The sequence below is a fragment of the Melanostigma gelatinosum genome (assembly GCF_949748355.1).
Source record: "Melanostigma gelatinosum genome assembly, chromosome: 11".
Taxonomy (NCBI): Eukaryota; Metazoa; Chordata; class Actinopteri; order Perciformes; family Zoarcidae; genus Melanostigma; species Melanostigma gelatinosum.
The window spans coordinates 4,097,689-4,122,004 of record NC_136644.1 but is presented as its reverse complement, the minus strand read 5'-3'; positions in this window follow the sequence as shown (position 1 = coordinate 4,122,004).

Genomic DNA, 24,316 nt, shown 5'->3' with positions numbered 1-24,316 from the left:
AATAAGACTGATGAAATATTAGTGGTTGTATTTAACAGAAAACATTCATTGTGTGTTTTTCAGCCAACAGCAACTAACTGAGCTTTTTATCTCGAGCGGAGTCAGTGGTGGAAGGACGTTAAGGACACACTGTACTCTTGTATGTATAATCACAACATGTAAAAGTACTTTAGATGGTCAAAACATCAAAGTACAATTACTTAAGTATGTCCTCCAGTGCAGTTTTGAGCTACTTTAATTGAGTTATTCTATTTTATGCCACTTTCTAGTTTCAGAAGTGACTTAATGCTGTTAAAGTACAACCAATGCTACACTTTGTAATTAGCCCATTACAGGTAATTGACCTGAGTTCATATTATATTATGATTATTGTTGGATTGTTATCATTAAAGCTTCTACTTTTAAACTAGTATTTTAATGTTGCAGCCGGACCACACAAACTACAGATCAGTTGAACTATCTAGCAGTATTAGACATTGTATTTTATGATGATGAGTTTCCTGTACTGTAAATAGTACTGAGTGAATTAACAAGTAACTAGTTGTCAAATAAATGTAGTGGAGTAAAATGCGCAATCTTTCCCTCCAAAATTGGTGAAGTATAAAGTAGAACTACTGAAGTACAAGTACCTGTTAATTGTAACACGTCATACTGAGAAGTAACCCTTTATTACTTCATGAATATCTTTCCATCGTTTACACTTTTTGTGCCGCCTCAAGTAAAATAAACCATCATCGTCAAAAACGAACAAGTGGCTTCTGCATTGTTTCTGGTAATTCAAATTGAAATGCATTAGTCAGTTCATGATGTGTCCGTCAGTCGCTCTCTGCTCACGTCTGTGTACCGGTTTGTTGACTGTTACCTGCGTGACGATAACAGGAGTGGTTCTGGGATACATTTTACTTTTGAGACTTGCAGTAAAGCACATTTGTATTAAATATAAACCTTGCTTACTTAATTTCGACGAGATTATTAATGCAGGTCTCACCTCTGTGTAACATTCAAACTCTTCTTTTAACAACATTTGCTCCGAAATAACCAGCAGAATAAAAATGTACACCCTGTTGCTCAAAGATGATCAGTATGCATAGAATTCTAAATATGATCCCTTCCTCCCAAAACTTTGGTTTAGCAATTCAAAACCAAGCCACATTCTTTCTCTCTCTCTCTCTCTCTCGCTCTCTCTCTCGCTCTCGCTCTCGCTCTCGCTCTCGCTCTCGCTCTCGCTCTCGCTCTCTCTCTCTCTCTCTCTCTCTCGCTCTCGCTCTCGCTCTCGCTCTCGCTCTCGCTCTCTCTCTCGCTCTCTCTCTCTCTGTGCAGGGTTCACTGTTGTGCCTGTCTGCATCTCATTTACACTCACATATTTTCACACCATCGCTCAAACCCAGGGATCATGTGTGTGTTTGCTAAAGTTTTTGTGCAAGTGTCTTTGTGTTGCACATGTGCTTCTGTCTGTCTGTGTGTGTGTGTGTGTGTGAGCCCCCAGAGCTTGTTAATTAAATCTACATTACGCCCTGCTCAGCCTGTAGGCTCTTTTTTCTCCCCACTGTTACTGGGTGACATACTTTAGACGCTGTTGGCCCAGGGCATGGAACTGAATAAAGTGTTAAAAAATATTTATTAGGGCATTTACAGATCCCATGCCTGGTCAAAGCATAACATGTTGTGCCAAAAAATAGGCTTAGATTCAGGGCCGGGGGGAATTTCCAGGGCCATTTTCCTGCTTTATAGCATCAACAGATCTGAACAGTAAAATAGCAGGTTGGCTTTTTAATTTGTCCTGACCGTTCGGAGTCCCCCCTTCCCCCCCAGAAGACTGCCAGGGAGGGCCGAGCCAAGAAGCATGAAGCCGCTAACAGCATCCCACTAGAATCAAAGTCCTCTGAGCCCCGATGTCACTCAAATGTTGGAGAGGAAGAACAAAGCTTCGTGGTGATTTAAATCCTGACTTCCTGCCTTTCTGTGTATTGAAGCTGATCAGCTAAGAGGCGTTATGATGCAGCTTCCTCTTAAAGTGTGTCATTCTTTCAACACAATGGAATATACAATAAAAAGATGGGTAAAGGACGAGAGGAAGGAGATGAAAGCATACAGGAAGGTGGGATAGAGAGCCTTACCTTCTTTTGGAAAATATGCTTATTCGCCTTCCAGCGGAGAGTTAGATGACAAGAATCTTGCCACTCTCTTGTTTGTATGTTAATTATGAACCTGTAGCCGGCAGCTAGTTAGCTTAGCATCAAATTGCAGCCTGGCTGCCATTTTAAAGGAGGGTTGTGTGCCGGACTATTTTTGATTCTGGAGCTTCACATCGACTGCACATATATGAGAGTGGCATCAGTCTTCTTGTCTGACTCTCATATTTCCCACAGTGTAGAACTTTTGTTCAAAAATGAATAAGCTATTTATGAAATGACTTCATTTTAATGTATTACCAAAAGTTTTAAGTTTGTCAAGATACATCATAGATGGATGCAGTATTTAAACTGAGGTGAGCGGACATACATGTTGGAGTGACTGTACATAATAAAATAACTTTATAAACTATGTGAGCTGAAGCAATATATAAATCGTGGTCGTTTTATCATTTGCATTCGATTTGACAGGAGTCACAGGCATTTTCTTCTTTTCTTTTCTTTATAAACAATAATAATATATTCATTTGGTTTGCAAAATGTGTATTTCTGCATCGAGTGGAGTTTAACTTCAGTGAACTTTGACCGGCAAAGTTGAAGCCTGAACCAAAAGCAGTGTGTGTGGTTGACCCCACTTCGCACTGCCCCCATTCAGCACAAGTCTTGCCTCATTCGTCTGCATTCGCGCATGTCAGTCCGTGCCTTACACCTTATGAAGAATCCCACTGCTTTTCTTGGCAAAACTCGTGCTCCATAGCATTCAATCGCTAGAATTTACCAGGCGTCCATGCTCACAAAGGTAAGCCGATTTTCTCAGGTCCTATGCCCTGACCAATGGGCTGTCCCTAAACACACAAAGTGAATGCCCAATTTCACTTCATAGTCTCTGCCTCAGGCTATAGGGTAGCAGGGTTCAAAATGACGTGTACCCTGTGCTAAATCATGTGATCACTTCGGAGTTGCTCTTAAATGTTGCTCCAAACACTTTCTTTTGATTAAGTATATCAAAAAATCGTATTCTTTACACTCTCGTAAAAAAGAAAATCAAAAACCCCAAGTTGGCTCTTTAGTGCATTTTTAAGTGTACTAAAATGTAATTAAGTTTGATAAATAGGAAGAGAGAAAGCAAAGAAGAGAAAAGGAGACAGCAGAGAGATGGAAGGAAAAGCAGAAGAAAAGATGAACAAGAGAGAAAGAGCAGATGAGAGGCGGCCAGGCCTGGGAAGAGAAGGCGGGGGGTGAGGGTTTGGGGAGAAGAAGAGGAGGCGGTGGAGGCCAAGAGGCCTGGAGGTGGTGGTGGAGGAGGAGGAGGAGGAGGAGGGTGAATCCAGGCTGACCCCTGTGTCTGTGTGTGTTGTTGTGTGCCTCAGTGGGTTTCCTCTGCCCTGGCGCCAGCTGGAAATGCCTCCACTAAGCAGAGGCAGTACACACATCATCCTCCATTCACCCCCATTCAGTCCCCTTTGATGAGAGTAACACTATACATGCCCAGCGCGCCTCACAGATCCTATCAAGCTGCTGTTTAAAGGGCAGGAGCGAGAGCCGGGGCAGCTGATCATAACTTATCGTGTGTTCGGACGCACTGTCATCCAGTTTCGTTGCCCTGCGGAGCAAATAAAAGGGAGGACAATTGAGGAGGTTTTGTAATTGGAGTGATGTTGTCGTTACAGTGGTGGAGGTTTCATGAGGTACGCTGCCACCTAGAGGTCATCTCCCACGGTTGCCGAGAGGAATGTGGTCTTTCTCTGCAGTTTGATGAGCAGAATTTAAGTGGATTATGTTTTCTAAGAGGCCATTAAAGTCAGTAAAAAGCTGATGTGGATACATCTTAATACCCGTCTTGTTTCACTTTACAAGGGAATTATACCCTGTTGACTATACCTTGAGTACCTGCTGTCGGATTAGTCACAGTTGCTCTTTAAAGTTGATCCTCGTGAGGGTCTTTTTACAATGACTCAATGGCCATGAAATTAGTCATTAGTTTGTTATCCTGCCGTGATGCTGCCCTCATGCTACAAAAACCTCGCCAGTAAACAATTATCCGACCGACACGGCGAGGTAAAGGCCCAAATCTGCAGCCCAGACATGGCGTGAGGAAGAACAACAAACGGCTTTGCTTAGCTTAGCTTTGGTTTGCTTTGTTCTGGCCATTACGGAGCCGAAATATTGTCATTACTCACCGACCAAATCATTTTACGACGTCCTGCAATTAAACTTTAAGCGAATAGATTAATGAGACAAATGGAGTTTGAACGCTGGAAGTTGGTTTCTATTAGGGATGGTAATGCAGGGAGAAGTGAACTGTTGCATGCGCTACACACACACACACACACACACACACACTGTTCTCTCTCTCTCTTTCTCTACACATGCACACACACACAAACAGAGAACAGACTGGTTTGATTTAGGTTTGCGGTCCCCTCCCGGTGCAGCCTCAGACAGGCAGAGAGGACCAGAGCGCAGTGAACTCCGGTTCAGCCTGAGCCCGGCTGTCTCTGCTGAGCTTCAAGTTGAAACCCTCCAAATTGGGTTTAATCTGTGTTTTGCTTTGCCAATTATCGACCCGCAGAGCCGCATGGCAAATAGGGATTAATGAGCTTTCGATGGGCTTGGTTGAGAGGAAGGTCACCGTGTGATTAATGGTTATCTGTTGAATCCACGACTCGGTCAGCTAAGATGTAGCACGAGATGAGTTATCGGGAAATCTTCAGGAAAAAACGCAGAGCATGACGCAGCAGAAAAGCAGTTTAAATCTCTGAGTATGAAACACTGTTACTAAAACCAAAGTGGGTTTACCATACAGTACATTTGTTTATCAATCAACATGGTTCCTAAATGTATCCAGACAAGAGGTCTGGTTTCTGTGTCATGTAATACCAGCGCTGTGGTATCAGTAGTTTCATGAAGATGAAGATACTGTCTGTGAGCCTAAATTAAAGCCACAATGGAATGAAAAAGCAGTATTCACAGCTACACCACTTGTAATGTCCCTAAAGTCGCATACTGCAATTCTTTGACTGAATGTAAAAATTGCTGGTGCAAAATGATGTCTCACAAGTGTCTGAAATCTCAATTTACTGCCCATAGAGTAATCCATTGACTAGTTATTGTTACGGGAAAAGCGAGTGAGTGAATAAGGGAGAGATTTCAGTTTCCATTTCTAGAACTGCAATAGCAGTAATACATTGGTGTGTCCCCCCCCCCCCCAATATTAATTCAAGCATTGAGCCATTGAGCTGTTCGTCTCCTCTAAATGGACCTCACAAACTGTCAGTGTCAGCCAACCATGCGGAGGAAAACTGAATTAGGACTCATTCTCATAATCTTCCAAATGAATCAAATCCAATTGCCCTTGCTTTTTCTTCGTGACCATCTCAAAAGGTCTGCCAAGTCCAGACCAGTAAACAGGGGTGTGGCTAGAAAGTTCTGGGACTCCTGACACCAGCTCACAACCCCCCAACCAGTTTCTAATCTTTGACATTTTCCAGGGACCCCGTCCAGCGTCCCAGCCAGAGAACCACGACGACCGGCTCCAAAACCAAATGTCCATTTCATTTTCTCTGACATTTTTGCAAGTCCGATAATGTTGTAACTGCTCAGCAGCATCTCTACATTGCAGCAAAACAAAATAAATCAGGAGACGTCAAGGGGAGAAAAAGTATTGTTCCAACACCTCCCTGATCTCTCAGGATTATTCACTCATTATCCTTCCTAGTTGTGATCTCACACCCAGCCACACTCACCTGTCCTCAGGTCACCCCTCCCACCTGATCTGCTCCTCCCCCATACCTCACAGCTGCTTCCCCTTTCACTGATAGGCTGTGTAGTATTTGTACCAGTCCACCTTTAGTGGGCAGTTGCTAAAGCGAAAGTGTTTGTTAGTTATCTGAGCTCGATCCTGATCCTGATCCTGATCCTGATCCTGATCCTGATGCTGATGTTTACCGAATCCTGTTTGGCCTCCCGGATCCTGATTCCTGTCGACTCCCTGCCTGGTTAGTTTGCCTTGTTCGGCTTGCTTCCCTGGTCATTGATCCCTGCTGACTTAGAATAACCCTTTTGGACCTTTTCAACATTGGACTTTACGTCTATGTGTTTTGAGTTCTCACCTGTTCTGTGCCAAGAGACTGTTACAGTTTCAAGCTGTGTCGGGTAACTAGTTTTGTATCAGTGTGTGACGGGGATTGCAGGGTATTTAGCTGGGTGTTTTGTTGCAGTAACACTTCTTACACAGTTATTAAGAAGTTTAACTGACGTTGTTACCTTTTGTCGGATCTGTGTCCAAGCAAATACTAGATATGCTTTATATTCCAGCTGTTTTGTGAGTGTTGATTTCATTTAATTTAGTTTTTTTAATGATCAGCTTAATCCGACCCAGGTTGGCTGTTGCATAAGCTGTCTGGAGCTAATGTGTTACTAACATGTTGTTTTTTTCCCCCAAAGAGTTTTCCACCTCGTCCCGCTTTACTGTGCTGTGATAGGCACAGTGGAATTTGCAACACAGCTAACTAGCCAGCTGCTAATTGAGCAAAATTTAACAACTTCATCCACGCCAAGGACTATTGTTCATTTTAATAGTTTACACTCTTGTCGCAGGTAGGAAAGTACATTGCTATCTCCAGATAATACGGCAATCCCAGCACAGTAGCACCAACCTATCACAGAGGGGCAGGACTCGGGTTTTGGCTCCATTATGAATCCCACTAATCTTCTCGGCAAGACCCACCCTGCGTATTAAGCGGAGACAATTGGTTAAGGTTAGGCATAGACCTCAATTAGTTAGAGTCAGAACAGCCCATCGGTCAGGGCATATGACCTGAACAAATCAGGCTACCAGTGCTTTGGAACGCGGGTCTTGTCAAGAAGAGATTCATAATAACGTGTCAGAGGCATTCTTCAACACACCATCAGCTGCACGTCTGCTCTACAGTGACGTTATTATGTAAGACCTCAGTTAACAGGCAGCAAAGACACAGACTTTTTCAGGATTAACACTGATTGCCACTGCTGACATATTCACCAAAATCCCTCAGCGGGGTGACTCACTCGAACACGGAGCCAACTGTCGGCAAACCCCACTGAGATTCATTTAAAACTGACACGGAGCGGCTCAGCGGCCGCAATCCCTCTCACTGCATAGAACAACTTCGGTTTTCTGTTATTAGGGAACTTGTAATTTCACCACCGGATCTTCTTGCACATAGTATGTTATGAAAGTTATTCTTTTTTATTCAGGGAATAAAAATGTCAGTATCAATTTGAGGTGGTATTCCAGGTCTGCGGGTTTGGTTACACGGTGTAGCATGGAAGCCAAGTCAAGAAACTCTCGTAAATAGGTTGATGATATTTCTGAGAGTATATCTTGAGCAGCGTTCTTAGTAACACACTAGGATGGCGAATATAACAATTCGCACTTAACTTCACGATGAAAAGTCATGTGGTCATTGCCTCACAGTGACCTACTTCTTGTCACCCCTTACTTCATTTGACAGCTGTCATAACTGCAGAGAAAACAAAGAAATATGTTCAGGAAAACACAATGAATTTGGCAATTATGATGAACGACTGTCAACAGATGATGACAGTCGCTGTTAAAAACCAAAGCGACCCTCTTGCTACAAGCCTTTCTCGAGAAGGATGAGGGAAGCCAAGAATAAATTGCCTGTCTGTAGTCATTTGAATGCAACATTTAGCTGTGATTTATGTGAAGGCAGAAAAGCATTATGAGAAAACATTTTCCAAGAGCAACAGCTTGCAGCAATTTACATTATATGGGGGGAAAACCGCTGAAACAAATATTTGACTCCATAATGAAATGGATGTATTTATACACACTGAACTGAGTCAAAGGCTCCGTAACGAAGGCATGGCTTCACCAAAGGTCCTCTTTGCGCTCTTGCAGTAAACATTTCACTGATGCTACAGGGGCCTCGAATGAAAGTTATTAGAGCCATAAATTCTCCCAGCAGGCCAAGCGATACCAAGATAATGCTCACGAAGAGCGAGAAGATACAATGCTATGTTTGTATCACTGACAGAAAGGGATTCTGAGTTTTACTAATTCAATTTTAATGAGGTTTAAGCTGAAATAGATTTGCCTTTGCTCGTCTAATTAGTGTGCGGTGTTTAATTAATCTCCCATATTCTTTTGCAGCATATTTCTCCTGAGTGGCCTGAATACTAGAACACACGTTTTTTGTGTATAATGTAAATTAAAGTTCGATAAACCACATTTCAAATCCAATATTCCAATGCCAATGCAATTGTTAACTCCCATAAACTGTCAACCTTTGCAACAAACAAATGTTTTGGTAAGATCGTTTTGCAAGAACATAGATGTCAATGTGACAATAAAATGTGAAGTTTGACTGCTTTGTCGCCTTCGTTAACATGTATGTTTCAAATCATGTTAAGGTGCTTTACAAAGCTAGATTTTCTAATTGCCCGCGATACCAAACATGTTATTGTAGACAGAACAGAAAAATCCTCACCAAGCAGAAGACGGACAAAGTTAGCGACTAGCTGGTGAACATAGTGTAGCAGCTGAGACACAGACAGTAGTTCCTTCAGGATAAGGTGGAGAACAAAACAAAGCTAAAAGGAGTGTGAATATAGGACTTCCATTCATCAGATTTACAGCTAATTCACTGCCTCGGTAAACAGTAAATGAATTAATCAAACCTCCTTTTTTGTTTCTGGATAGCATTGTCTGAGGATGTTGGGAACGCATCACGTTCATGTGCTACTGCCCTGTTTGCCATCGAAAGTACAGTTGAACGTCCAGTGTGAGTCATCTGAAAACTGTGTCTCCAAGTGTCAATACGATAGGTTGCAGATGCTTAGAACGTGTGTGCAGCTATATCTTGTCCCTGTTCAGCACATCATGTAGCATTGAATGAAACCACAAGGACGCATGCAGAGCTTCAGCACTCTTCATGCACAGGCGAGAAGACATGAACACAACACTCTAATTAATATGTCACAGAGAAAATATTTGAATGACTTACAAATGGGGGCGACTGCACACTGCCCTGTGCCATTTATTTACAGTGAGCCTGAGACTTACTGGCATGAGGCAGCACATCCAGCAAATTCTTAGACCTCTAAATTAGAGGGGCCCCGAAGTGTCGTGGCTTCAGATACATGTGCGTAACCCCTGTGGTCTCGAAGCCCCCTCCTTCAAATTTGCGTCTTCCCTAATCAGTGCCAAATGGAGTTTTTTTTTTATTTTCCCCCAGCTTGGGCGATGCAGCAAGAGAGAGGAAGGAAGTCATTGTATTCAATGAGAGCCTTCCATTTTTATTTTTTACAGACGCGTCACATCGAGCCCCCCTCCGCACACATAAACGCAGCAACTCTTACATTTACCAACGCTTTCATGTGTCCCAGTCAGCGGTCGGTGGGGAAGGAGGGCCAATTGCTTATAATTAAGAGGTATTTGTTTGGGAGCTGCAGGGTGCTAAATTCTTCACACATGCCACTTTTTTTTGTCATCTTACAGCAACACTGTAGGACAAAATCGCCAGAGCAAATGCAGTACGAAGACATAAAGCGCAAGGGTCGACCAAAGATAGTCTTCTTCTGAGATACAAATGTGATCTCAGATCTGTAAAACTCAAATTGTTATCAACATTTTTGCCCACTTCAGGAAAAACACATTGTCAGAGGTGCTATTTAAAGTAAACATGTTGAATCGAAGGCTATTACTGCACTTTTAATCTCATTTGCACCTAATGCCACAGTAACAGATTTCCACACTTCACCCAGCATATGCTAGAGATTATTAATTCGTGTTTTGCCTGCATTTTTAGGTAATAAGAGAAAGAACCAGTAAAATTGTGAGTCCTCATACCCAAGGCAAATGCTTACAATTAAAGTTTACAATGTGTTCGTTTTTCAAGAGGCTTTTAACGTTCAGCTGATGCAACAACTTGGCAGACGGAGTTAGAGTTCTAGACTAGAGTTCCTCCTGCGAGATGAACAGAACTGCAACGAGTCTGAATGAGGGAGATTCATGTTGAAGGACGAAGTCCCTGCGAAAGACCTCCTCAAGCCATCAAGGTGAGCAAGAGGAGGGAACAACTGTGACAGAAATGACAGTTTATTGATGAAAAGATCTCCCGAATTTAACGAAAAACACTTCCACTTCAGTACTCAAAAAAGAAAAAAAGAACTTTTATGGGATTATAAGAAGTTAAAGCTGGGGCACTTTTTCTCTGCCCATCTCCGGGGGCGACGCAGTCATTCAGCTGATTGACAGAGAAGAAGTCTAATTCTCCAAAGCGACACTCTGCTCGGCACTATTGTGTATTTGTGTGAGTGTGTGAGTGTGTGGGGGTATTACTACCATAGCACTGTCATTTGGCCCTGCTGACATGGCAGAAAACCGTCTGGGTCACAGAGTCAGCTGGCACCAGAGCTAATGGGCCTGGCCTGTGTGTGCGTGCGTGTGTGTGTGTGGAGACGCACTAATGGTTTTGTTGCGTGCATGTCTATTCAAATTAATTGGTGTGTGTGCATGCGGATACACATTGATACACTTGTGTGTGTGTGTGAGAGAGAGTCCCTCCTCGGCCCCCCAGCTCTGCCCTCCGTCCACAATGAGCTGTGCTCTGAAACATGGAGCCGCGTGATGACAGGCCGATCGGCGGGGGACAATGCGCTGTAATTTGTGAGGGGCCTTGCAGCGAGAGGAATGATGGGTAATTAAGAGGAAGACACTGAGAGACACGACGGGGGATCGGTGACAGGCGACAGACCATTGGCTGTGTGTACCGACATCCAACAAACCCTTCTCTGGTTCTCCATAACAGACTGCTCCCCAGCTCTGTTTCACTCACACACACACACACACACACACACACACACACACACTACATACTACAAACTGACACTGTTTTGAGTAGGCAGTGTTTTCACTCAGGAAAAATGAAAAAGGTCATTGTATTTTAAGGATAATTCCACCTTATCACAATTAATGGTCTTATTTACAAAGCTTTGGCCATCAGTTACACACCACATCACTGTGACATTGCTTTATTTGGAAAAACAACAAAAATCCAGTTTTCCATTGTTTTCTCTTTTAAGTAGTACTTTCTTTAAAACTTTTAGCGTCGCCACGTTCATAAATCTCAGCAGTGAACTCTTTGAGTGCAATTTTATTGTTCGTGAAAGGAAATGAAATAAGACTCAAGTTGCAATAAACTGGGAGTATACTTCAAAATGCCACTTTTTGTGTGGTGTTGACAAACATCATCACATATAATGCTCAATAAGGAGCTACTCGCTTCTTGAACAATACCCTCAGCGGTCAGTTCAATAGGTACCTAACCTTTGTGAATGTTAATGGTGAGTTTTGGTTGAAACACTTTTAGGTCATCATAATCATTTTGGAGGATTTAGTTTGCGGTGTTAAACTCTGAGGTGTTTCTATTATGTTGTCCATCCCATTGGAGAGTAACTGTGTCTCCCCAAAACAGACAATAAGACTAAATCCCAAAATGAACACTCTGTCTCTCTTTGTCTCTGTCTCTCCCCCTGTGGGACGAACCAAACTGAGGTGTTTGTAGGGGCCTGTATGAAGGACAGAGGAGGCACTGATGTGTTACATCAAATGACAGGATGTCACCTGCTCCCTGTGCTGTTCGACTAACATGAAATACACTCCATCTTCTCACCAGGCCTCCTATCTCCAGGCAAGACAGCGACACGTGTAGGAGCTCGCTCGTTGTTGTCGGAACAATTACCGTCTGTTAGAAGGCAACACCTGCGGATGCTGTGTACGTATTAATGCATGCTGATGTGTGAACACACTGAACACATACAAGTGTCACGCTGTCGTCAGACATGAGCACGAAGAAAGGAAATATCAGGGAAGAGGAACCATGTCAAACAATTAGAAACAACAGCAAAAAGGTTTTCTTTGGATGACGATGAATAAATAGTTGGCGTGCAAAGGAGGACAGCGAGTAAAAGTTAACTCTGATCGAGCCAAACAGCATCAAAACCATCATATGTGACATCGCATCATCAACATAAATCTGCTCAGAGCATATAATTCTCAGCTTTTTTTAACAGCGTCATGGTGATTTAAGTTGCAATTTTACTTTGAAAGTGAAATCCAAGATACAAATACAGTATTTATACCTTCTGTTTCCTTTTTATTTTTTTTATCTTAAAGCATCTCCATAGCATATCGCCAAAAAAAAGCTGTGTTTGAAATCCAATACCTGCGAAAAGAGGCATTTTGCTTTCCAGAAAATCTCTCACATTTTCTCTTTCCTTTTCGCATTTCTTCTCTTCCGCTGCAAAACCTTTTCATCTTGTGGTGGTTTTAACCGCATTACTACTGGGACCATAAACCGCAGGACCGAATCCTCAAGGTACGCGGTATATATGCTCCATTCCCACAGACCTCAAAAACCCATATCAGCCCACGTCTGCACATCCCTCCCTCACATCTCCATCGCAGCCTGTAAATCACCAAAGCTCGCTGCCGGCCCCATTGAATAAATGTGCTGGAGTCGCTGACTAATTGATGGCGTTACAATCTGCGCTGGTTCATAGTGGCACTGAATTGAAAACACCAGGGGAGGAAGACAGGGGGATGTTGGTAGTAAAGACGGGGAGGAGAGAGACCGAGAGCAGGGGGATGTCGGGAGGAGACAGACAGACAGAGGGAGGGAGAGGAAGAGGTTTTGATGAAAGAGGAGGAGAGAGAGAGAAGAGGGGGTTAATAGGATGATGATAAGAGAAAGGGAGGAAATGCTGCTGTGGTGGAAGTTCAAGGAGAAACAGAGTAAAAGAGGGGGAGAAGGAGATCACGAGCGGTAACTTGTTGTCTCTTTACAAAGAGCCCTTTAACCTCAACCAAATGTTTGTACCGTTTCAGGACAAGCGTTTTCTGGTCTGATCAGCTTGAAGGCTTTAATGGCACAAGAATGTTTAAATGTTTTTGGGAAACTGTTGTTTTTCTTGGGGGGGCAAAAACGAAATCAAAGTGTATCGGCGGCGTCTAAGATATAGACAGAGGAAGAGATAGAGAGACAGAGAGGAGGAGTTGGTGTGTGTGTGTGTGTGTGTGTGTGGGGGGGGGGTCTTTGATCTCAGTGCATGTCTGCCATGCTGTTTTCCTTCAAGGCTTCCTGGTAAGTTTCAGGAGACACCAGCGGGTCCACTCTAAGGGATCGGACGCTAATGGATCAGTTAAAGGGGCCTGTACTTTATGGCCGGGCTAAGTGTTATCATCTGGGGTTAAAGACACTGACCATGGAGCAAACTCCTGCCAGATAGCCGCTCCTCTGGGGGATTACAGTAGGCCCTTTGCCAAAGTAAGGAGGCAATTGAGGGAAAGTGCTGCTCATTCTTTGTTTTGTTTTGGTTCATTTATCTCACTTAGATCTCTTTCTTCTATCGCTTTTTTTCCACTTTCTCTCTGTTTCTTTCCACTTTTCTCTTGTTCTCCCTGCAGACGCACATCAGGGAATACCTCTGTAAAGCTTCCTGAACGCTGTTTGAAACCATTTGTCAGTTGCGCGAGACAGAAAGCTGACGATGGATTCCAGAGGTTGGGGTGACCCCTTTCATACGGCAGTTTATCCGTGGGACCTGTCAGGGCCGACTGCTTCAAATAGGACGCAGGGCCCGTCAGATAAGGATCACAGAGACAGAGACGTGCCTCCTAAAGTGATCATTCTGCGTCTGTGTTTTTGTTTAACGAGCGGGCCGAGGGCTGGATTGACAGCCCACAGCCACGCTCTAATTGAATGTGATAGATTCAGTCATTAAGTTAATTGGCAGCTGGTTTTGATCAGGGCCTGTCACAGTCACTCAGAGATTTTACGGCATCATTTTTGGAGTCAATTGGTAAAGTGAATACCAGGTCTGTGTGTGAGAGCGCCGGACCTTTCAGTTGTGGCTTTTCATCACGTCATGTTAACAGCACGTGTTGTGCCAATGTGTCACTACTGAAGCAAAGGCTACATGTATCAGTGGGCCAGGTGTAGCCGCTTTACTGTTTTTGTTCACTTAATGTGTTAGTTTTGCAATTCTAGTACATATTAGACGCATGAGCTGATCTTACTTACCAGTGGCACCTGTAGACAAAGCCTGATATGTCTTACTCCTCTGTGCTGTGTTGTTGTCCAAAACTATGAAAAACAGGTCAATGACATCTTCCCTCGTTATGATGGTAACTTGTAGTTTATTTTGGGTCCACATGTGCCGTCCTGCTGTTGGAAAAATTCACCAAAGCCCCAAATGTGTATTAATCCACAGCTGAACAGCACCCACCCTCCTGTTCCCCCTCCGGTAAAAACTGTTTCTCTCCGTCAGCACTTTCGCTGTAGTTTGCACTGTTAGCGCTGTTAGCACCGTTAGCTGCGAGCCGCCGGCCCAGTCATCACCACAGAGCAGTTGAGAGGCAATCGATGTGCTCCCAATCTCGTATTTAAGCATCTTTACATTTCAAAGGTTGGTTCAGCCCAAATTACAAGTTTATAACTCATCTAATCGACACAGACTTCATTGTAATACAAGCTACAACTGGAACTGTTTTCTGCGGACAAAAATGGTATTTGTTGAATTACAAATACAATGGCTTATTGTGATTAAGCAACAGGGACACTGGAAACAGATGTTGCTGTTCTTTTAAGAGTACATTTCAAAGCTGTGAGAACCACAAGAAAAATTCCACTCCAATTATGAGTATATTATCTGCACAGCTAGATATGTATGTTAGAGGTATAATTTGGCTGCACCAACCCTTTAACTTTAAGATAAAACAGTTAATTCTTTTTCCAGGTATCTTTCCCCCACACTCGTGTCGGTTAAAATACACTGAAAACACAAAACAAACCACCCGTGCTGTGACCACTGTTTCCTCATTTGACAAACCAATCAGGAGAAGTTGCTGTCTCAACCTGAGGAAGTCAAAACTTCTCAGTCAAGTCGAAGAGGGGACCAGTCGTAAAATAGGCAATAACACGTGTTTCAAATTGGCCATTGGTTATAGATTGGTTTACAAGGCTGGCTGGTTATCAGCCCAGTGGCATTTCCCCGTGTTGATAAAGCACCAGGGAGTTGTGGGTCAATTAGTTTGCCACAGGAGAAATTCCTGCAGACAGCCAATTAAAGCTGCTGGCCTGTAGTCACGAAGCACACTCTTCCTGTTGACGGCTCGCGCAGTTATTCTGAGCCTCCGGCAGCTCCTCACTCTCGCCGGTGTAAAATCTTTTTCTGAGTCCATTGCTATGAAGAGAGCGCTTTAGGAGATCTCCATAGTTAACCGAAATTACTTTGAAAAAAAAGCCAACGCATGTGTGTGTGTGTTTGCAGGGTTATTCGGTGCAACGCAGTGATTGAGCTCCTCATTCTCTGCTTTTAAGTCGCTGGAAAGTGTACGCAAAAAGATAAACACATCATATGAGGAAGTAAACAAAATCAAAAAGGGTAAAACGAGTTCATCTGTTCAAAGGAGCAGTCAGTGCTCAGGGATGATTGGAGTGTAGGCCAAAGTGGTGCAGTGTAGCCAAAAGACGACAGTCGATGATTGCGGGGAATCAATTTTCCATTCTGCTCGGCCCCGTCTTCGTCACAATGGCCTCCGAGAGAAAAGCTGCCCTCTGCAACGAGGAGGATGAACTTTTATCTTTTGCTTCTGAGCAAAAAAACACGGGTCGCTGTCACAGGTTTTTATTATGAAGTCTCCTGCTCGCTGCAAAGTGTTGTTTTTGTGACGTGACGCAAACGGAGCGTAACCGTAAACACTGGTCCATTGTGAGACGACAGCGAAGTCACGAGCTGACGTGTGTGTGCGCGTGTGTGTGTGTGTGATAGAGTACATAAATGACCACTGAGCTCTGGCCATCATCATCATCATCCTGATGAAATCGTACGCCTAAAGACACACTTTTTATGTTGTTGTTGCCTGTTTGTTCACAGTACAAACATCACAATCATCCATTTTGCAGAAAGTGTCAAACTTCAAAGGTGAACCACATCATTTGATCAGATTCAGTCACACACTTTAGAGCAGTGCGTCTGTCTGTGTGCCAGGGGCCTCAAATAAAACAGAGTTGGTTCCCGGGATCGCTATCACACTCGCGGCTACGACTACATGCGCAACCACTTATGATCACTTATGACAAGTCTATAGACACGGCGGGCGTCAGCTGATCCACACCAACAGGCACAAGAAGCGGCACCCCGGGAGAATCCCCCTTTAAAGCCCAATTATCCCGTGGAGCCGGTGTCGTTTCAAAAAGGCCAATAATGGAAGATGTTGGCCCCTGATAAGGGACACATGTGTTCTATCACACTTAATTTAAGCAGGGTTTCCTGAAAAAGAAACAACCCTGGTGCAATATGACAAAACAAACAGATTTAAGCACATAACAACTGTATTTGTAATGGGAACATTTTTCATGGTGCATGGAAATTGCCTTCCGTGGGGCATATTTGTTTTTGAAAAAGTCAGCTCAGCGCAGCATGGTGAATGCGTTTATTTTCTTTTTTTTACTGGACATCATTCTGGAGAGCGCACCATGACGATAGGTTTCCAAATTTGATTACAGGTCTGCAAAAACCCTCAAACAATGCCGTGGCAAGCATGTCACTTACAGTCACAAGCCAAAGTCCTTCTCTGTTTCCCCCCTTCTCTTCTCTTTCTTTTCATCCTTATGATCTGAAGTTAGGAATAAAGACACAAGTCGTGTGTTTTAACAGGAAACACGCAGAACAAATTTACAGTAAAAAAAATAAAATGCTGAGCTGCTGGAGGAAAAAGATACATCTTGATTGTGTGCAATGTAAACAATAAAAGCAGCATATAGTCTCAGTCAAATACCCTGTTTGGCAATTACGGCATCTTCTGTGTTTGGATGCACATGTAAAAGTTTGCCTTTTAGAGTAATTGTAAAGAAAGGAACGAGAAAGTTTTCACAGCATTGCTGCCAGTGTATTCCCAGGATCCGTAGGATGTATTTAGCATTTACAATTTCTCATTTACGTGGATATTATTACTTCTCTGGCACCGAGCCACGTTTTTGGAATCCCTCCCTTTAATGTTAAATCATGTGGACATTAAAGTCTTTCCTTGACTTACAAGACATGACATCTGTGGAAACATACAACCCAGGTCAAAGATGGAGCTCGTTAAAGGATTGCACACAACCACAAAGTCACAGAGAGAAAAGGGGATGAAGAGAAAAAAAATGTTTAGTTAACTTCGACTTCAGTCGTCGGGGAAGCTCGGCTTTGTGACTGGCCGCTGGAGATGAGAGACAAAGACAGTTTTGTGCCGACTGCTCAATAAGGCTGCCCTGTCGTACTCGGTTCATCACGGGAAAGTTGTGTTTGTTATCGACAATGGCTTTTAACAAGCACCACAAGCAAGGAGGGGATATGACTTTAAGGAGATAAAACCTCAGAATAACGTACACTGTACTTTTCTCCCTCTGATGTTAAATTAAGACCACGTTTTTTAAAAAGGTCAGATATGATTAAACGCTGCTGCGTGCAGCTATTTGATCACAAACTGTTTTCCCCTGTGTTCAGTGGCACTGGCTCTTTTCTCATTTGTTTTATCAAGCAAATCATCCCGTCTTCCTCATGACTTCGGTATTCCACCTTTTAATCTTCGCTAAACAAACTAATCTAAAACACACTTAATACACATCGTCCAGCCAGTGATTCTCCCCTACAGAGTACAAAGACATCTCAAATTGCCTTGCTAAGTCTTCACAGCCAGCAGTCAGCCGGCATAACTACAGCGAACTATTTGTCTCATTAACTGCAGTTTGTATCCAATTAAACCAAGCCAGGGGGACACTTAATGACCCCGCAGACGAGCAAATTACAGAGTTTATATTGCAATCTTTAATTAGACTTAACTAGCCGCTCCAGATTTGGAAAAGTTATTTAAAAGTCTTATTTTTCCGTAGAAATCCGACAGACGAGGCCAAAGCGCCACGAGACAAGTTTACACATCCCAGAACGGGTCAATACTCCCATTCGCTTCATTTGGAGCCCTTTCCCTCTCCCCCTATCTTCTAAATTGCCCAACATCATGATGCAATTTGGGTTTTTTAATCACCGCTTTAGCAGTCACAGCGCGGCTGTCCGATTTCCTGCAACAAAAGTGTGCAGCGCCATTAGCGCCAGTAATTCCACACAGCAGGCCTCCAGTTGTGCACGTGATCGGACGAGGAGAAAACAACAGGCTTCACAATGGAAAACCTGAGCTAATGTCTTCGATCGTCCCACCTTGTTGCGGTTGCTCTCCGACGCCATTACATTTTGTAGCCGTTGCGGGGGAGCAATACCCGCAGATGGGACATAATCCCTCGGCTCTGTTGCTCTGCGTGTGTGTTTGTGCAGGCTCGCCCTGTGTTTCAGGTGTGTTTAAAGTCACACCATCTCTTATGCAATGCTGACATGTGTGACCGTCCCATAAGATTTCCCTAAATGGATCTGGAGGAGTGCTGGAAAGTGATTGCAAGGTCAGCGGTGAGTCACGGAGCTGATGGCAGACCGCTGGGGAGTGTGGTGCAGCGCCGGGATAGTTTGCTACTGTGTCATCGTTACATTAAGGGATGTCAAGGTCAGGCTTTTTAAGTGTTTCCACAAAGGATCCCCTCTTCTCGCTGCACTGGCCTGCGCAAATCATTCTGTGGACAGCCGCGCACCTACAGTAAAGTGTATTTCTACACATACCCAGGGCCCTGTGCCTGACAACATGGAGGCTAACCTCGACGTTTTGGCTCACGCCACCTCTCAGTCCAACGCAGAAGTCAAACAAGCAAAGCCACGCAGCGGGTCAGATATTGAAAATTGTGCACTCATAGAGTGGAAAGAAAAACAGAGAGAATTCTCGTGCTGTTTTAAACTTTGTCTTATATAAATGTAGCCGAGGCCGGGGAGATATCTGATAAAACAGATCAAAATTACATTATTGGCTTTTATAGCCCACTGAAAACATAGCCCAAAGGTATGCTATTTGGCAGGGAGCAGCTCGTAATATGTCTAAGAATTGTTACCATCTGGCCTGACTGCAGGGAATGCTTCTCTCTTAAAAAACCTCAAAGTCAAAATGATACAAGTAAAACGCAGCATTCATAACCAGGTTGGCTTTTTATGGACGCCTGTCCACATTGATTTGGCTCCACGGTGTCTTGAAGATAACTCATGGTATTTAGAAGTAATAGTTTTCTTTCCTTCTTAAAGTGGGTTTCTCCATCTCTCTCTGACGCTATGTACGGCATCTGAACACAGTACTGTATCTGGAGCCTGGTGATTCATGCCGTAAAGGAGTTGCTCGTTGTGCAATGTGTTACTTTTGTCATAAAAGGCATATCATAGAGATAAGGAAGTAAACAAACAGGTATCAGTTTTAAGTTTGCCTGGTTTCATCGACGCAACCGACCAAAAACACAAACGTACAATACGCAATCTCTCTGTGGACAGAAAAGAAGATGTCATCCCCTGACATTTTAACCCCTTTTTTTCAGAGCTACACCCTCCTAATCGCCCTCCTGTACACAGTTTCAGCCCCCATTACCTTATTATGAGATTACAACGTCAATGTGCTCAGAATTGTGACAATTACACTAAGTGGTGGAGTCATTTTCAGCATTAAATGGGGTCTTTGTGGGCTCTGTTGCTGTATATTTCCGCGGCCTGTCATAGGTTGAGAGAGGGCATTCTGGCGTCAAGACAAATACATTCTCCAATGTTCAACAAGCAGGTATAGAGATGCACGTGCGCGATATGTAGGAGCATTATTCCCGTATAAATGCAGAGTTACTATTTGTAACAGCAACCTGGAGCAGGAATCCCTGTGTGTGTGTGTGTGCGTGTGTGTGTGTGTGGGTGTGTGTGTGTGTGTGTGTGTGTGTGTGTGTGTGTGTGTGTGTGTGTGCGTGTGTGTGTGTGTGTGCGTGTGTGTGTGTGTGTGTGTGTGTGTGTGTGCGCGCTGAGGCCTGTGGCATATGAAACATGAGTCCCTGTTTAGCAGTGTGAACCGTGGGGGAGAGGGAAGGGGGAGGCTGTTTTCTCAATGCCTCCTTGACCTGTCACTATTGATGATGTGTGTATGTGCGCGGATCTGTGTGTGTATGCGTGTGCATGTGAGTGTGTGAGAATCCGGGCAGACATCTACAGGGGGACAGCCACCCCCCCCCCCCTCACCCTCCTCCCCCGCTGCCGATATCCTCTCATGCCACCACCTACCCCGCCCCCCCCCCTCCCTCCCTCCCCACCTCTCGGCCTCCTCTCCTCCCCTCTCCTGGCGCCCCGGTATGAGAGAGAAAGCTGTTGTTAATAAAAAGTTTTCAAAGAATGGGATGAAAAGGGAGGTGAAATTGAGCGGCCCTGGCCGTATTATTTCTTCTCCGTATGGGAGCTGGCCTCTCGCGGTCTCTCCGACGCTCTCGGACCGGGAGGGGGTCGCTGGCTCGGTGACCATTACTGCCCCGGGGCCAAAGCAAATGATTTGCCTCTCTGAGGCTTCAAAGGGGAGCAATTACACTTAAGTAACCAAATGAAAAGATAGCCCAGCTTGGCAGCAGTTTGGGGGAAACAGTGGAGGCCTTTGAGGGAAGAGGCACCACACCTCAGGAGTAATATGTAACAGCTCGCATCACAGAGAGGAAAAAAAAAAAGAGAGAAGGAGAAAATAAACAAGGGAATATTCTGCCACTGGATCCGGAATAAAAAAGGTGCTGAAGCCTGGCCAAACCAAAACAACAACACCATTTAGAGCGGTCTACCAATCCAGCCGATAGCTTTTAAAGTCATTGTGGCCGTATGGAAACACAGACCCAAACACTGGCCACTTTGGCGATGATACCACATCAACACACACTCTATGCAACATTATATCACAGCAAATTTGAGAGACATAATGAATGAAAGAAATTGTATTGATCCTCAAATGTGCTGCGGGATTATATTTCCACCACTTTGTTTGTAGTTGATTACGTGAGACGCGCCCCGGAAAAGGTGCAATCTCACACACTGTTTGTTTTATGATGCTGGTGCGCGTTTGTTTGTGGATGATGGAAACTGTGTACACAAACTTAAAAAAGGTACGTGTGCGTCCCGCATCCCATTGAGCTTGAGAAGATGATGCTGAAACCGGATATAAATCATCCCCGTGCTGATTTAAGCTGCATGTGTGACACAACATGAAGTGCCATCTTGAGAACCATGAATTTTTGCTCCATGTGAGTGGCACACATAAAGTCAGCCTCTCCCCACTGATAAAAGACTTGAGAAAGGCCCTATTGACTGCAGTGGAGACTGGGAGTTTGGTAGGGGAGCTCACCTGTGGAGAGGAGTCTATAGCCGATAGAAGGCCCAACAGCTGCCAGGGTTGTAAGTCTAGGCACCTAGCAGAGCCGCAGAATGGGAAATGCAAGGCACTCTTTCAATGCACTGCCACTTAGTAACAGAAGGCATGTGCCAAACTTGCAGAATGAGAATGAAAACTCCCCCTTCGGAGTTCACTAAATATCAGCAGCGACTCTCTTTTTGTCCCCTCCCCTTCTCCCCCCCCCCCTACCCCCCCCCCCTCTCTTTCTCTTTTCTCCCTCTCCTTTAGTCTATTATAATTCCTCCATAAAAGAACAATGGTTGACTGAAAGACCCCCAAACCACAGAGATATACCAACAATCGGCAGGGAGAGGGGGAAAAAGGGGGGACGCGGCTGAAGTGTGGAAGCCATCAATTACTGAAGGCCTAAAGTTAACATCCCAGCAGGATATGTGCATTAGAATGCAGATATGGGCAGGCAATGGGCAGCAGATGCCTAGCGGAGCGGTCAAAAGAGCACGCCGAGCTCACGAGAGGACATATGCAGTGTGGGAGACTCTCGGCTCTCGACTCTCGCCGTGGAATCTACAGAAGAATAGAAAATTGAATTGAATGATGATTGTAGCAGCGGCTCAAAAGAGCCATTGTGTGGAACGAACTGGAATTATGGGTTTGAAATGTGACAAACAACTGACATGTCCCTTAATGGAAGCCGTTACACATGGCTGTGGTGGAGCCTCCGTGAATCGCACACTTACCAGCAGGCGAGATCGCCATGGACCTGGGGGTTCATCGCTGCAACAAGTGGCCCGGTCGTCTCCAGTCGGGTCTGAAGCCACATGCACTGCCCGAACAGGATTTCCCCCTCTCACCACATCCCTCTATTCTGGCCGCTCAGCAAGACGCAGCCCTCTGGGCTTCCTCGTGCTGCTAATTTACACTATCGCCTGCAGGCTACCTTCACAACCGGAACAGTGCAATTGTATTTTCAGGCTCATTAAGCAATAGCACAAAAAAAGGGGAGCTCTTACCCCCCATCTACTTTCCCGTCCACGCTCTGTTCAGCGGGAGAGGAAAGGGGGAGCACAGAGCAGATAAAAGGTGGGATAAAGAAACGGAGCAAAGTGCTGAATTATATAGTTGTGAAGCTCAATCAGGTTGTTTGTGTTTACTACATCTGTTGGTTTGGGAGCCGGGGATGCGGAGGAGGAGGAGGAGGAGGAGGAGGAGGAAGAGGAGGAGGAGGAAGAGAGCCTGCAGTCGCTCCTCTCGATCTTCTGAGAACCAATCCGGCTGCTCGGTAGCAGCCCTATTCAGGATCAACCCATGCTTGTTTATTTGAAAGAGACCCCGCTTTTTAAACTTCCCACCCTCTCCATTGTTCGACGTCTCATGGGGAGGACTTTGAAATTGTAATCTCAGGATATTCAAACACACACATTTGTTCTGACCTTTGGTGACTGCAATAACATTATAACTATCAGACAGGCATCGACGATTAGGATCCACACGGCATTCAACCACTTTGACTCAAAAGCTTTTGTCGACTTGTAAAATATGGCTGAAACAAGTTGCAAACTTTTGTTTGTCATTTAAAACTAAATGAAAGGAAGTTATGGTCTGAGCAAATTTAAATTGACCGACATGTGTTCTCAGAGTCAAAAGCAACAAATATGGAGAAACATCTATTTAACCCCAAAAACAATTATCAGAAACTGCAGCGCTGGTTAAGATTTCAATGTAACCAAATTATTTTGTGATTTATTTTATGATTTAATCTTATGAAGCACTGATATAAAAGGCCTGTTAATTGGAAACATTCTATCACCACAATTAAGAAAATTTTCAATGATTTTTTTGGTGTGATGATTATTGTTTTCTTTTCATTGCCAGAGCAATAAAGTGACACATCTGCAAACTTATCAATGCAATCTATCTGCCAAGAACTGTGAATTTACCTGCGTCCAACTACAAAGAATAATCGTCTCAGCTGTTGAACTTAATAAGGAAATTACACAAAAAGAAGAAAATTGGTTGCATCAAATGTCCTATTTTCTCCTCACCCCGTTCACATAACAGCTAATGCAGTTTCATGAGGTGCAAAAGAAAATATTTCTTATTATATGTACCAAATTGCTGTAATTTAAACAATAGTTGCTGGCTTTGGCCTCGCTGGGATTTGAAGCCATGTAGTAAAAGAGAAAATGTATGCTGCTGCCTTGTTTCGTTTCTCTGCCTCAAATCTCCTGCTTTACAGTTTTGGCTGCTCAGAGCGTATGAGATTGTGGCGAAATTCTTCGGTTTGTAAATGAGACCACGGCGTAGCCACTCAATGTTCCTCGTCCCAAGTCCTCAACCTAACTCGCCCACTCGCATTGTCCCGAGACTTTCCTCAAGAATGCGGATTTCTATGGCCGACGACAAGCCAGACAAAATTGCCGATTGCATTGTCACCTCTCGTGGTTTTCCTCCTCAACAATCTCTACTGGAGTTCAGGAGGAACCCTCTCAACAAAAACATCTGTTTTTGAAGAGTTGGAAACAGCGTCCAAGTTTTTTAAATGTAGCCATCAGTATATGAGCAAACATTCATTTCAGCTTGAGCTCACAATGCAAATGCAACCACCACAGTCAAAAGAAATAAACCCTGTTGTGTTTAGGTTTGAGTTAAAAACAGCAGCTATAACACCACAGGACACTCCATCCCCTGATTGCTTTTTTACAGTCCACAAAACGAAGTTGTGACGAAGGCAGCTTGCTTCCTTCGCTTCAGCCCGGCAAGACTCTCATTACGCTGCGTTCAAACGCAGGGCGCTCTGATGCCGCAAGAGGAAGTGGCTTTGGCAGAAAACGTCAAACCAACGTTTAAG